General features: G+C 32.7%; 1 protein-coding gene across 2 annotated transcripts in view; it reads right to left on the reverse strand.

Annotated features, from left to right (window-relative positions):
• Nucleotides 1-13298, reverse strand: part of LOC149788552 (uncharacterized) — a 70848-nt gene that overhangs the window by 20416 nt on the left and 37134 nt on the right. Inside the window, exon 2 of one of the 2 annotated variants that reach the window (XR_016424166.1) lies at nucleotides 4957-5048. The exons of the other annotated variant lie outside the window; for it this stretch is intronic. The gene's annotated coding sequence lies outside the window, so the exon portion shown is untranslated. The remainder of the gene's footprint in view (nucleotides 1-4956; nucleotides 5049-13298) is intronic. 2 annotated transcript variants of the gene reach the window in all.

Genomic DNA, 13298 nt, shown 5'->3' on the forward strand with positions numbered 1-13298 from the left:
TAAATTTAGGATGATATTCATTTCTATTTCTCAAACCAACCATGACTAATTATCTATCGGAATAATAAATAATTGTCCGTCTACAGAAATCATGAGTAATATATACAGAAATAATGATTAATTGTTTACAGAAATGAATAATTATATGATGAAATCATGAGTAACTGTTATCAGAAAACATGATTAGCTATGTACAGAATCTAGAGTAATTGTTTGCATAAATCATGAATAATTATAGACAGAAATCATGAGTAACTGTTTACAGAAGTCATGAATAATTATAGACAGAAATCAGGAGTAATTGTCTACAGAAGTGATGAGTATACAGAATTGTCTGCATAATTATTAGTACCAGCAAAGTTATTTTGTTCACGGAGGTAAAAAAAATCCAAAAATGAAAAAAAAAATTTTCCTGGGAATTTGTATTAACGGCGTTGTGAATGCAAGGGACAACTACAATGTACGTGTACTTTAATGATTTATAATTAGTGTACGAAAATGCTGTCACATTATAAACATTGTTAAAATTATTACATCGACTGAATTTTGCGCTATTCATCTAAAATTAATGTCATCAAATTACGGCAACCATAAATTACACAATTTCACTAAGCTGAAAGTAAGTAAACAAATTTTAAAAAGAAAGGAAAATAATAATAAAAAACAACCATATAAAAATGTCTTCAAAACCAGACAAAATTGTGTTTTATGTTTAAAACATGCTTCATTAAATCATCGTCAAGAGAGGATAGAAGAACAACATAATATTTATCTTCTTTTTCTTCTTCCCATTTCTCTGTGTCTTTGTATTTCTTTAATAATAACTTTTTCTTATTCCCATTTTTCTGCCTTTAATTTTGTCTAATAATAACGGTTTCTACTTAACATCTCTCTGTCCGTCTCGATATTTTTTTAATTATAAATTTTTCTTCAAATCTCTCTGTCTGTGTTGATTTAAGTAATAACTTTGTCTTTTTTCTCTGTCTGTCTTAGTATGTCCTTAATTAAATATTCATCCACATTTCCTTGGATAATTTGTGTATGATGTTTGCAGCTGCAGAAGTATAGGAGCTACTAAAATATCCGCTGATGGACTACATACAACAACATTCATATTGCACTAAAATTGGAACATCTAATAAATTCTAAGCAAGCTGCATCAATCCGTGTTTGCTTTTCCAGTCGTAACACCTGCACTAATTGGATTTAGATTAATCCAGCATGTTTGGAGAAAACTTACACAATCAACCAGTTAATTTCAAACAATGTGTCGGCAACACCTGCTTGTAAAGCACTAAGTAGTGGTCAGTATCAGTCCTATGTAAGACAAAATTATAATAACAAACAACCGTTTCAGATTTTATTCCAAAGTTGATCTAAGCTACAATGAGTTATGTGATCTACTAGTATCACTAATTCACTAGTATCACTAATTCTTTGTCAAAACTCTGATAGTCATTTATCAACCACCCGTGAAGTTTTCACCATCGCAATAGTCTAGTTCTGCAAGCAACGTGTAAAAAAGATTCAGTTGAGCTTTGAATGCAGTTGAATGATGCACAATAATGATTTCTTCTTCTTCCAGTTCCCTAACAAGTTTTATTTCTGTTTATATATATATATATATATATATATATATATATATATATATATATATATATATATATATATATATATATATATATATATATATATATATATATATATATATATATATATATAATTGCTTCTTGATAATTTCAATTATTAGCAATGTATGTATGTATGTCTGTCTGTGTGTGCGTGTGTGTGTGTGTGTGTGTGTGTGTGTGTGTTGTTGGATGAATGAATGTATGATCGTATCTATTTTCCTGTTATTTAATTCCATTATTTTTCTTGCTTTATTTATTTAGCCTTTTTGCTCACTATCTTTATGTTGCAAGTACATAAGTACAGCTTTTGACTGGAACATGGCGGATTTCTTCTTCTTTGAATTTTCACACCCAGATACAGCTTACACGTACTGCAGATCATTCTAAAAGATCATAACATTTCATGGACACAAATTATCCGATCTTGGTCCACCTAGGGGGTATTATTATTTATATTTTCTGTCTGTCTGCCTGTCTGTCTGTCTGTCTCTCTCTCCTTTTTTTTTTGGGGGGGGGAGTGGCCGAGTGGTTTAAAGCGCTCTCCGTTACGGATCACTGCCATCTCACCTCTGTCTGCGTGGGTTCGAGTCTCCGATTCGGCCAATGTGGGTAGCTTCTCGTGGGTCGGTGGTTCTTCCCGGGGTTTCCCCGGGTTCTTCCTCCACTATTAATACTGGCCGCCATGTATAGCCTATCGTGTGGTGAAAATGGCGTTAAACCCTACAACAACAACAACAACAACTCTCTTCTTTTTTTTCCTGTTGTAAAGCTATACAAACTAAGGCTCTGTCCCGGTTGTATTATGATGAAAAGTACTAGTCACCACCGTCAGAGTGGGTCTCACTCGTGTCAGGCAATCGGCGTTCGTTCTGAATCATGTAACGTTGGAGCCTGTCTATCTCAATGAAAGAGATACTTTGTATCTTTTAGTTTGTATCTTTTAGTTTGTATCTTTAAGTATAGCTACTTATAATCCCACTACTTGACATAAATATTTCTGACAGCTGTACTGTCCCTGAATGTGAATTGGTTTGAGATGTATTAATACCTTTTTAGTCTTCAGTCCTTAAGTACTTTTTAATCGATGTTATAACAGAATTTCGAAAAATCACTTGTTGAAATATGTTCACTAATATCCAAACGTTGGGCAAACGATGGTAAATTAATGGTACCGGAACACTCTTGATGGTAGAATGCGAGTAAATGATCAAGTTTATGGTCAAGTGAAGTTGTTTGGATAGTATTAGCGCTACTTCTCATATCAAGCACACATACAAAATTCTTGTACAACAATTTATATCCGAAATTGGTAGTTACGAGCAAACTTGGCATGACACGTGTACCACAACCGCAAATAGCACAAATATTCGAATATTAATTTCAAATGACGTGGATTCGATGTATTCAATATAAATGAACATTTAAAATTCTTGTCAAAATATTGTTAGAGAGTAATACTAAAGATGACACTTGGAACTGCATTCTAAATTTTAGACAAATATTTTACAATTTATGATTTTAAAAATCAACTTCTTTATTTCCAAATTGGTATGGCAGTGTTTTGAACAATGCGAATATAATTGCTACATATGGGATAGTTAAAATTGAAACTACCCAGCCACATCAATATTGTTTTTCTTGATTAAAAATGAGACTACCCAGCCACATCAATGTTGATTTCCTTCATTTAAAAATGAGACTACCCAACCACATTAATGTTGTTTTTCTTGATTAAAACTGAGACGACCCAACAACACCAATGTTGTTTTCCGTGCAATTTTGTCTAAACATACGGATATTTTGATGTGAGGATCTCAGGTAAAATCGGGAATTTCCGGGATTTCTCTTTTATTTGATAATTTCATATGATTTCAACCGGACTGGTTCGTATTTAATTCATTTTCATATGCTTCTAGAACTAATGTGTTCATAATAGAAACCAGACTTTTCTTTGATAATTCGCATTTATCTCATACATTTCTTACCAGAAATATTTGATTAATTAAAATTTACAATTCAAGCTCTTCAATATTCGTTTGTTTGTTGCCTTTTCAACTTTTTTCTTCTCTAACATAAATAGCTAAATATATTTCTTTTGTAGTAGTTGGTGGCATTTTCTTAAAAATTAAATACTGTCTAAATAGGGCTTTAATTTTTAAAAAATCCAGTTGTGTGTAAAGTGCATTATTTTTTGTAAAAGAAATTGTGATGTACACAAGGTATTTTCGTAAGTGAAATAAAGTAAAATGAAACATAAAAATAATTTTATATCCGTGCGTTTATCTGCCTTAGCTTGCTACGATATGAAATAATGATTTATTTTATATATAAAAAACTGTCATAACTACTTTGTTAACATTTTCCATCCTTGCAGGCATTAAACTATGACATTTCTGTAATCGATAACAGTCTCATACATAACCCTTAAAATTCCCCTCTGTTTCCATTTGATCGCAATAATGAATTGACAGTTTCAAAGCAATTAATATGCTTTCATGTATTTTGGATCGATCAAATGTGCATTAGTAGTCGGTTTGGCAAAATAATATACATTTCTTTTTTTTTATTAGCTCTACATCAGTAATGATGACAAAGATCATTATGATGATGACGATGACGACGACTACGATCATCATTATCATCATCGTCGTCGTCGATTCGGTGCTAAAGGTTATACACGTATTTATTACGAGATTGTTTGTTCAATCAAAACAAGGCCTTGAAATTGTTCTAGAAAGCTGCTTACAGTTTTATGTTATTTATTTTAACCCAAATTATCATAAAATAAAAAAATAACCAGTCAAGTAATCATTATTTCTGGCCATAACCATGCAAATTTATATTTGAAACGATATTTATTTATTTGCTTGCTTTGTTTGTTTGTTTGTTTATTTGTTCGATTCTCTATTTATTTATTTATTTATTTAATTTATTTATATACCGTTTTCTCAAGTATGTTCTGCCTATATGTTTTGAAAGCTGATCATACACTTTGAAATGAAACTTACTTTCTCTCGTCAAATAAAGGATAATAGGGATTTACAACTGATCTCATTTCATCTGTGACTTAAATCCTACAGTTAGAGTAAACAGAAATTTTAACAAGTTAATCTCTTCTAAACTTTGGATAAATGCGTGTTGATTGTTTTGGATAAGAATGTTGTGTTCTCCTCAGATAACGCTACCGGATTAATAATGGTAATGGAGCCTTCAAGCCGCCTTCGACGGTAGGGTGCGTGTTCGGACTTACGCATTAACCATAAACAGTGTCTGCCGGACCCTTTATACATTGATTTGTCCCGCAGTAATTTTATATATGACATACCACACGGTGTAATTCAATTCCTCGATTTATTGGCTTCTGTCGAAACGACGTCAGAGACGAAAAGTTTTCTGGTAATATTCACAGACTTCAGTCTGAAAGTAAAGAAACCATGTGTCATCGTATATGGGCGGAAAGGTCCAACGTACTTCGTGTTTTCTTGTGGCCAGATAAATCGCAGGAAAAGAGAAATGGGAATGATTTCTTTTAGGTTAAAAAGCCTCATTTTGTTGATTGTTTATGAGTGCCACGGTGAGTAATATTTTCCATCTGTCTCAACTAACAAATCCTAATTTGCATCATTTTAAAAATAGATTGTCCAGAAATCGAATAATATATGCTGTTTTCTGTCCTACAGTGAATATTTTCAATTTCTATCCCTGAGTATAAATTAGAATTGTTTAAAATACTCTGAATGCTACAGATACGTATAAAAAAAAGAATAGTACAATCGTAATAACAAAGCTGGACTGAGCTGACCAATGAAGGATTCACACCTCTCAACTCCGGCACAACACAAACCTGTGCAGCCACAATTTTGCCACTGAAACAATTGTACTATTTGTTTTCTATAAAATTGGCGGAAGATGAAGTAAATAAACATTCTATACATCAGCCGGACGTCTGAGTAATGGCCACAAAAGTTGCCCAAATTTTAAAGTAAATCTGGGCTAGAGGAACATAAACATCAATTCAAGGGCAATGCGAATCATCGTCGCTATAAATTATGTTGGGTATTTACAATGTAGGAATTCAAAATGACCAATCTCAAAGAGGAAAAAACGACGAAAAAAAAAGCTCTAGGAATGAGGCGCGATATGATATACAACACACACACACACACACACCTCTCTCCTTTTCAATTTTGCATTATCCTATATTCTATTTCAGTTTCATTTGGCTCTCTTTTTACTCTTTCTCCAACTGCATTTACTTTTCTTCTTTCTGCAACTGCATTTCTCTCTCTCTCTCTCTCTCTCTCTCTCTCTCTCTCTCTCTCTCTCTCTCTCTCTCTCTCTCTCTCTCTCTCTCTATATATATATATATATATATATATATATATATATATATATATATATATATATATATATATATATATATATATATATATATATATACATACTAACAATCAATGCAAATTAAGTATACATAGCAATATATGTCGTATGTATATTTAATTTGCTATGTGCATTTAATTTGCATTGTTTGTTAGAGTGTTACAATATTTCTTATTCATTATATGCTAAGGCTAATTGTATAATTGACCTTGTCTAAAATCGGCGACAGTGTACAACATTGTTTACCCATTTCTGACTGAAGGATAAATATTAGGATTATTATCTTGAACTGAGACAAGGAAATCATATTTACCATATTCTTTATTATACTGTTAGTAACATACCTTTTTATTGTAACTAAGATTTTATCTTGTAAACATTTGGAACCTAATATAATGACAGTTTCCATTAGGTAATTGATTTTATTTGAAAATTCTAATTGTGACCTAGGTCATGAGAGAAATACAAAATCTTGTTCAGTGGGAATTTTTTCATTCTTGCAACAGCATCCGAAGCAGAATTAACTCTTACTGTTGTGTCCAGCATTTCATTAGGACTGGAATTTAATTATTCAAATTATTTATTTACTATAAATATAAAAAGCTCATCTAAAACATATTCTTGTCTTATGTCACGTGTTTAGGCTAGAATAAACAGTAACACAAGAAAGAGTGAAAACAACAAGCTTAAAAAATATAATAATTTATTTCCCTGGAAAATTCTGTAAAAATTAAGAAAAAATGAAAATACGGTTTTAAAAATCAAATCCAAAAATAACCCAAGAATAATCCACGAATACAATTTTTGAAGTCCTAATAAAATGTTCTAATGATTTCAAGTTCGAGTCCCGACGAAGAATCCAAGATGGAAGACGATGACGCATGCTGCAGCCTGCAGTGTTGAAGTCTAAAGTTCCTTGCTAAAACATGAATTATCACTCCGGTTATGGAAATTTGAATAAATTTCACATGAGCACAAGTATTTTCCAGGATAAAAGAATTAATCCTTTTGAATCCAAGTAATTTGAAATAGCTCCAAGTATTTTAAAATAACTCCAAACAGCACAACATACAACTTCTAGTGTAAGAAAAAACCTGCTTCTACTGAGAAAATCTCTCTAAAACAAAGGTTATATCGTCTTCTAAAACGTAAAATGGGGTCATGTGATCATATTCTAGAAGTTAGTAAAAATTATGTACTTGTTAAAGATCACGAAGACCCAGGGTGGCCCTGACGAAAACTAATCATTTTACTGTAAGAAATATAAAATGAAAACAATTGTTTACATTTTAAACACGAAAGCCCATCATGACCTCGACAACAACCAATTATTTTAAAATAAAAGTAGAACATATTTACGTGGTTGCTACTAATTTTGAATCAAGGTCATGATCTAGATCAACACCTGGTGTTTATAAAATGAACAGTTAAAGTCAAACTATTTTCTGGAAAAAGTATCATCTCTAGTGAATAAATTTACATTCCAATAGCATGAAATGAAATCTTTTTTTAAAAGACTTACAAAGAATTAAATTGAAATAAATATATATTAAATCAGATATGATTAAATCAAATATACGTGACACTTGGAAATAGATTATTGGATTTATAGCGAAGTTAAATCAAAAATATATTCTTGGATATTTTTATTATTGTGATACATTAAACGACTGCTGGCACGTCATTGTTATTCAGGACTTTACAAGGCACATCAACACTTTCAGCGTTGGATTTATTTTGGAATACCACTAAAGTTTTTCAGATCTGTACTCATTAGGACTCGTGTTGGAAATTCTAGGATTATTTGGGATTTAATTCGCAATACTGTAAGTTATTTTTCTTTTACATTTTCACTTTGTATTTTAGGGAAATTAATTATTTGTTGAAATTTATAAAACGTGTTGGTTGTCGCTCTTTTCTGTTACTCTTATTTTAAGGCCAAAGAGTGGCAAAATATAGACCAGTAGGATTGACATTCTAATCCAAGCCAGGCTTGTCAGTTACTAGTGGATTAATTACAAACTTATCTCCAGCTAGGTCATTGCTAGTAATAAATGATTTACCCTCGATGGGTGAAGACTACACTATTCCGAATGTCACAGATCCTGATGACAAATTTTCGTAATGGAGAGGAACATATTAACAAAGCCGCAATCTACTCACTGAATGAGAGCACTTTCAGTAGAAAAAAGACTTCTCAGAAAAAGCAAAGTACCATATAATAAAAGACTCTGAGAAACTGTTGTGTCTCTTAACATTTGTATAGGGATTGGATTGGCAAACTCACCAATTAATGATATATAACCTTTGACATGAATATTTCATAATTCTCCATAATAAAATCAGACTGGGGTTTGCTTGACACAACAGATGCATTGCTTTCACTATATGACCGTACCCTTGACCTCTTATGTATAAGAGCATTTGGAATAGGTCTGCCTTGGTTGTGTTCCTTATGTTTCAATTTGTAGCAATCAGAAATAACGTTCCATTTCTTCTTGCAATAGGTACATGTAGGAAGAGATCAGGATTTCTGATCAGTCTTATCGCAAGTTCGATTCCTAAAAGTTGTGTCAGTTTGAAATTTGGATGTTCTCGTATTAGACTGGAATAGTTTAGACTGAAACAGTTTTTCTTTGACCAGGAGACTGCTGAGTGGAAGTCATGGTTTCAAAAGAAATGTTATGAGCTAAGAAATAACCGTCCGATGTACGAACAGCATTTTCACACTTTTTGACGTTATATTCATCAAGGTAGATCTTAACGTCACTATAGACGCAATGCTTCAACTCTACAGCTAATATGAGTCGTCTGAGATTTTCGTAATTTTGACCAACTTTCTTGGCTATGCACCGCCAATCCAATAACTGCTCTTTTATCTCATGCAAAATTGAGATGGAATTGTCCGGTGTTTGTTTTATAATTCCTAAACTTTTGTCGATAAAACTCCGGTACCAACTCAAAACCCTTCAACATACTTCTTTAACCACATTATAATCAGAACTTTGCTGTGCTGACAGGAAGCGTAGATATCTCGAGCCTTGCCAAAAAGTATTCTTTTTCCAATGCCCTCTTGGCCATTAAATATGTTTTGGTTTTTGTGTTAAAAATAAGGATATATTTATCTACTTCTTCTTCCTTAAAAAGTAGCACCAATCCAATATTTTTAGTAACAACAAAACTTGAATTTGTGTGTAACGTTGGGATGCGCTTTTTACTTTCAAGCTCTAATTCTTTTAATGTAAATTGAAATTCATTTCTTCCTTTTCTCTTTCTTTCTCTTCTTTTCAAATTGCATCTATATTTACATTAACCTATTTTCTATTTCAGGTTCATTTGGCTCTTTTTACTCTTTCTCCAATTGCATTTACTTTCTTCTTTTTGTAACTGCATTCCTCTCTCTCTCTCTCTCTCTCTCTCAATCTGAAGCTGAAACTTTCTTAACTCGATTTGATTCTTGTATTTTTATTTCAATTCCATAACTTGTAAGCTAGAGCCAGATAGAGACATACTAATAAACCCAATACACTTTATCCAAAACATTCATTTCGACAAAAAAATGGACCAATATATTTTTTATTTCATGCTTTGTTAAATAAGCCTTCCCCAAAGAAAGATAATATTTTCTGGCAAGCTGGAACAATTCATCCTTTTTTAATGAGTCTAACCTTTCCTACCTTTCCTAGGTAGGATTTGAAATAAAGTTGTCCATTTTAGATGACATTGTAAAAGCTTATTGGATGACAAAAACGTTCTAAAATTTGAAATACCTGAGACTTAGAAAATTGCAAAGCAAAGTGAATGTAAATTTCAAACACAAAATTTTCTGGAAAATCTTAGAGAAGTTCGTATCCCAAGAACGAACACCGGATTTTCCATTACGACTCTATGATCTTAAAATTGTTAATAGAAAAGAGTAGGAACCAACGAGTGTTGTACAATTCAACACACAATTTATTTCCCTAGAATAAAAAGTGAAAATGTAAGAAGTGAGCTTACGGTATTGCGAATTAAATCCCAAATAGTCATATAATTTCTAACGTAAGTCCTAATATTTGATATTCTGCATAAAAGTTACTGATATTGCAAAATAATATAAACGCTGGAGGTGTGCATGTGGTGGCCAGTGTAGTGGTGTTGTGCCAACAGTCTTTGCTTGACTCGTATCCTTATTTGAAATTTCACTATTAATCCAAGTTTCTGTTTCGAAGCATGTTATTTTTTCAACACTTTGTATTTCCAGAGAAGAATCGCTTGATTTTAATAATTTGAGTAAATAAACTCCAGCCAAATGAAATACTGGACACAACAATAAAACAACTGCTTGTGCTCAGATCTTAAAGAATGAATAAATATTTTTTTCAGTAACAAGATTATATTGTCCTCTACCTGACCTGCGTCTCAATTAGCATTCTCTGACCAAAGTATTACCTAATGGAAACGTTCGTTCTAGGTGGTTCCAAACGTTTACAAGATAATTAAAGTTATAAGGGTTATTACTACAATTAAAATAAAAAAACATGGAAAATAAAATGTCCTTGACCAAGATAACTATGATTACTTCTATTAATAAAGATCAAAATATTAAACCCATACTGATAGAGAAAATATTGGCCATGTATTAGTTGTTAACATAATAAAAATGCAATAACGCAGGTCAGGTGTAAAATAGACTTGATTTAGGACAAGGTCAAGTCCAAAATACAATTATCCATAGCAAATAATGAATAAACAACTTATCAAATAAAGTGCATACTAAATATACATAACGCTTGTTAGACTGAAAAGCTGCAGGAAGTAGTCGACGTCACGGTGGACTTCCAGCAACTGCTAGAGCAAGTCCAGGGTCAGTGGTACACTGTAAGTCCAGTTCGTCGGGAAGTGGGTGTACTTCAGCCACGAACCTCATTAAGGAATTTATGAAGAGGAAACGAAGACAATTAAGTTCCAGAGCAGAAAGAGAAGAAGAAAAAAAAAAAAGAGAAGAGAACGTGCAAATGAAAGAGAGGGATTTTGATCGCTCAAATTCCAGCTGAATGAAGGTCCAGAATAAATTCGGAAAGATGGGTCATCCCGACTCGATCCCTGAGGAAGAAAAGAGAGTCTCCCCATAAATGACTTGGTGGCAGAAATGGTAGCCCAAGAAGAAGTAGAAGAAACTCCATTGGCTCTTTTAGGGCCAATCAACTCTCGAAAAAATTAACTAATTCACTATTGCTAAATATGTTTGCTTTGTCTCTCTGTTTTGTGTCGTTATACGCTAGTTTATTTGTTTGTTTATTTATAACATTACCCTTCTCGTTTGACCCTATTGTTAAGAGTCTTTGGTCACAATCTTAAGCAACAGGAAAGAAACAAAATCAACACGTTTTATAAAACTTAAACAACAATTTAATTATCAAAGTTATAAATGACAAATGTGAGGGGAACTTATAGTTCTATGAAGTGAATCCAAACTAGTCCTTATAAAGGCCATTGAAAGTCCTAAATGAATGAAAAGTTCAGTACAAATTTATTTCAAAACCGGAACTGTACTGATCCTACAAGAACAGTGACGTTGTCAAGATGGTGTTGTCCAGAAGTCATTCGAATAATTTATAACCAGAATATTGTTATACTCCAAATAATGAGCACTTTCTTCATCCACTGAACAGTCCAAACAAATGTTTTTCCTCTTCAAAAATATCTAAGTACAATAAAAACACGTCTGCAGACTCACAATAGTAAGGTAAGAAGTGTATTTGACTCCAAAAATCTGAATGAATCTGAATGCTGAATTTTTTCTTAATATGCACTCAATGTGCATCGAATTGGGACTATTCACGTGACTTAGCGCAACCAATGGGAAGATATAGAATTATTCTCCTAACTTCCAAATCCCATCAGTCACTGAGAAATTACGCCCTAGGTGCCATTTTAAGTTTCATTATTAAGGTTATTATTAATGATTGTCAACACGTACGTAAACATCTATTTATAGATCCTATGCAGTTTGCGTTCTTAACAGAGCCAGGTCACGTACACACATTCATATCAAAATATATTCTATACAGTATATAACCAAACAATTTTTTATACAAAAATTAAATAAAATCATGTACCAGGAGTTATAAAAAATATAGATATACATAACACGAAAAAAACACTTTAACCCTATAAACACTTCTGACATATAGAGGTTCCTCCATGCTAACCCTAAGAACACATTTAACATAGGAATTTCCGATCGACCCACAAGTGGTACTTATTGAGGTCACCTGCAAAACTATTACTAAGTCACTCCAACTAAGGTCAGCCATTTGTAACACCGTTACCGTTTAGAGGCCATAGAGCCCCCACACCCCTCGCATGTTAACCTATGGAGAAATTAACATAGCATTTCCCGTATGACCCCTAAGTGCCCCTTTTGGCCCTCAAGTGAAGCATATTGCTACTTGCAGAGTAACACATAATTCACTGGCAAAATATGTGGAATGAAAACTCAACAAACAAGCTCCGAAGTATCCAACCCATCTTTGGAGAGTAGTATTCTTTATATAGCTGCGACTTTCACACGGACACATTAAAGCAGCTGACTGGTGCTGGCCTGGCTGGATATCGAACCCACTCTACCAAATGAGCTTCAGCATCCTCTCCGCCCTCCAAAGAGAGAAAATCGCAATGATTATGTGGTGCTGTCACAGATATCTGACCCATTACCCTGAGGATGGACCATTGACCAGAGTACATGAATTGACAATGTCCGCTTGCAGTGGAAAGTAGCTGGTGTTGAGTGCATGGATTTTCACAACGTCACACATTTTTTTTATAGAGTGGACTCACTTGATTACGAGTGTATCGACTTTCACTATGTCAGACATACCTTTATTGTGTCGAGTATATGGACTTTAACCATGTCAGACATACTGTTTGAAGTGAATTCAGTTAGTGTCGAATGTATTGACTTTCACCTTCTGATAACACAGTTCAGAAGCTTGTTGAAAATGTACTACCTGAGAGAATCTTGCATATATTTGATGGAATGTAGATTTTAAACAGATTGTTATCATTTATTTCTCTCTCCCCCTCCCACCTGCCTCCCTGTCTGTCTTTAGCTGTCTGTCTCTCACTCTCTGTCTGTCTGTCTACCTCCCCCTTTCTCTCTTTATATATATATATATATATATATATATATATATATATATATATATATATATATATATATATATATATATATATATATATATATATATATATATATATATATATATATATATATATATATATATATATATATATATATATATA

This window comes from Sinohyriopsis cumingii, chromosome 11 (assembly GCF_028554795.1).
Source record: "Sinohyriopsis cumingii isolate HCF-2022 chromosome 11, ASM2855479v2, whole genome shotgun sequence".
Lineage (NCBI taxonomy): Eukaryota > Metazoa > Mollusca > Bivalvia > Unionida > Unionidae > Sinohyriopsis > Sinohyriopsis cumingii.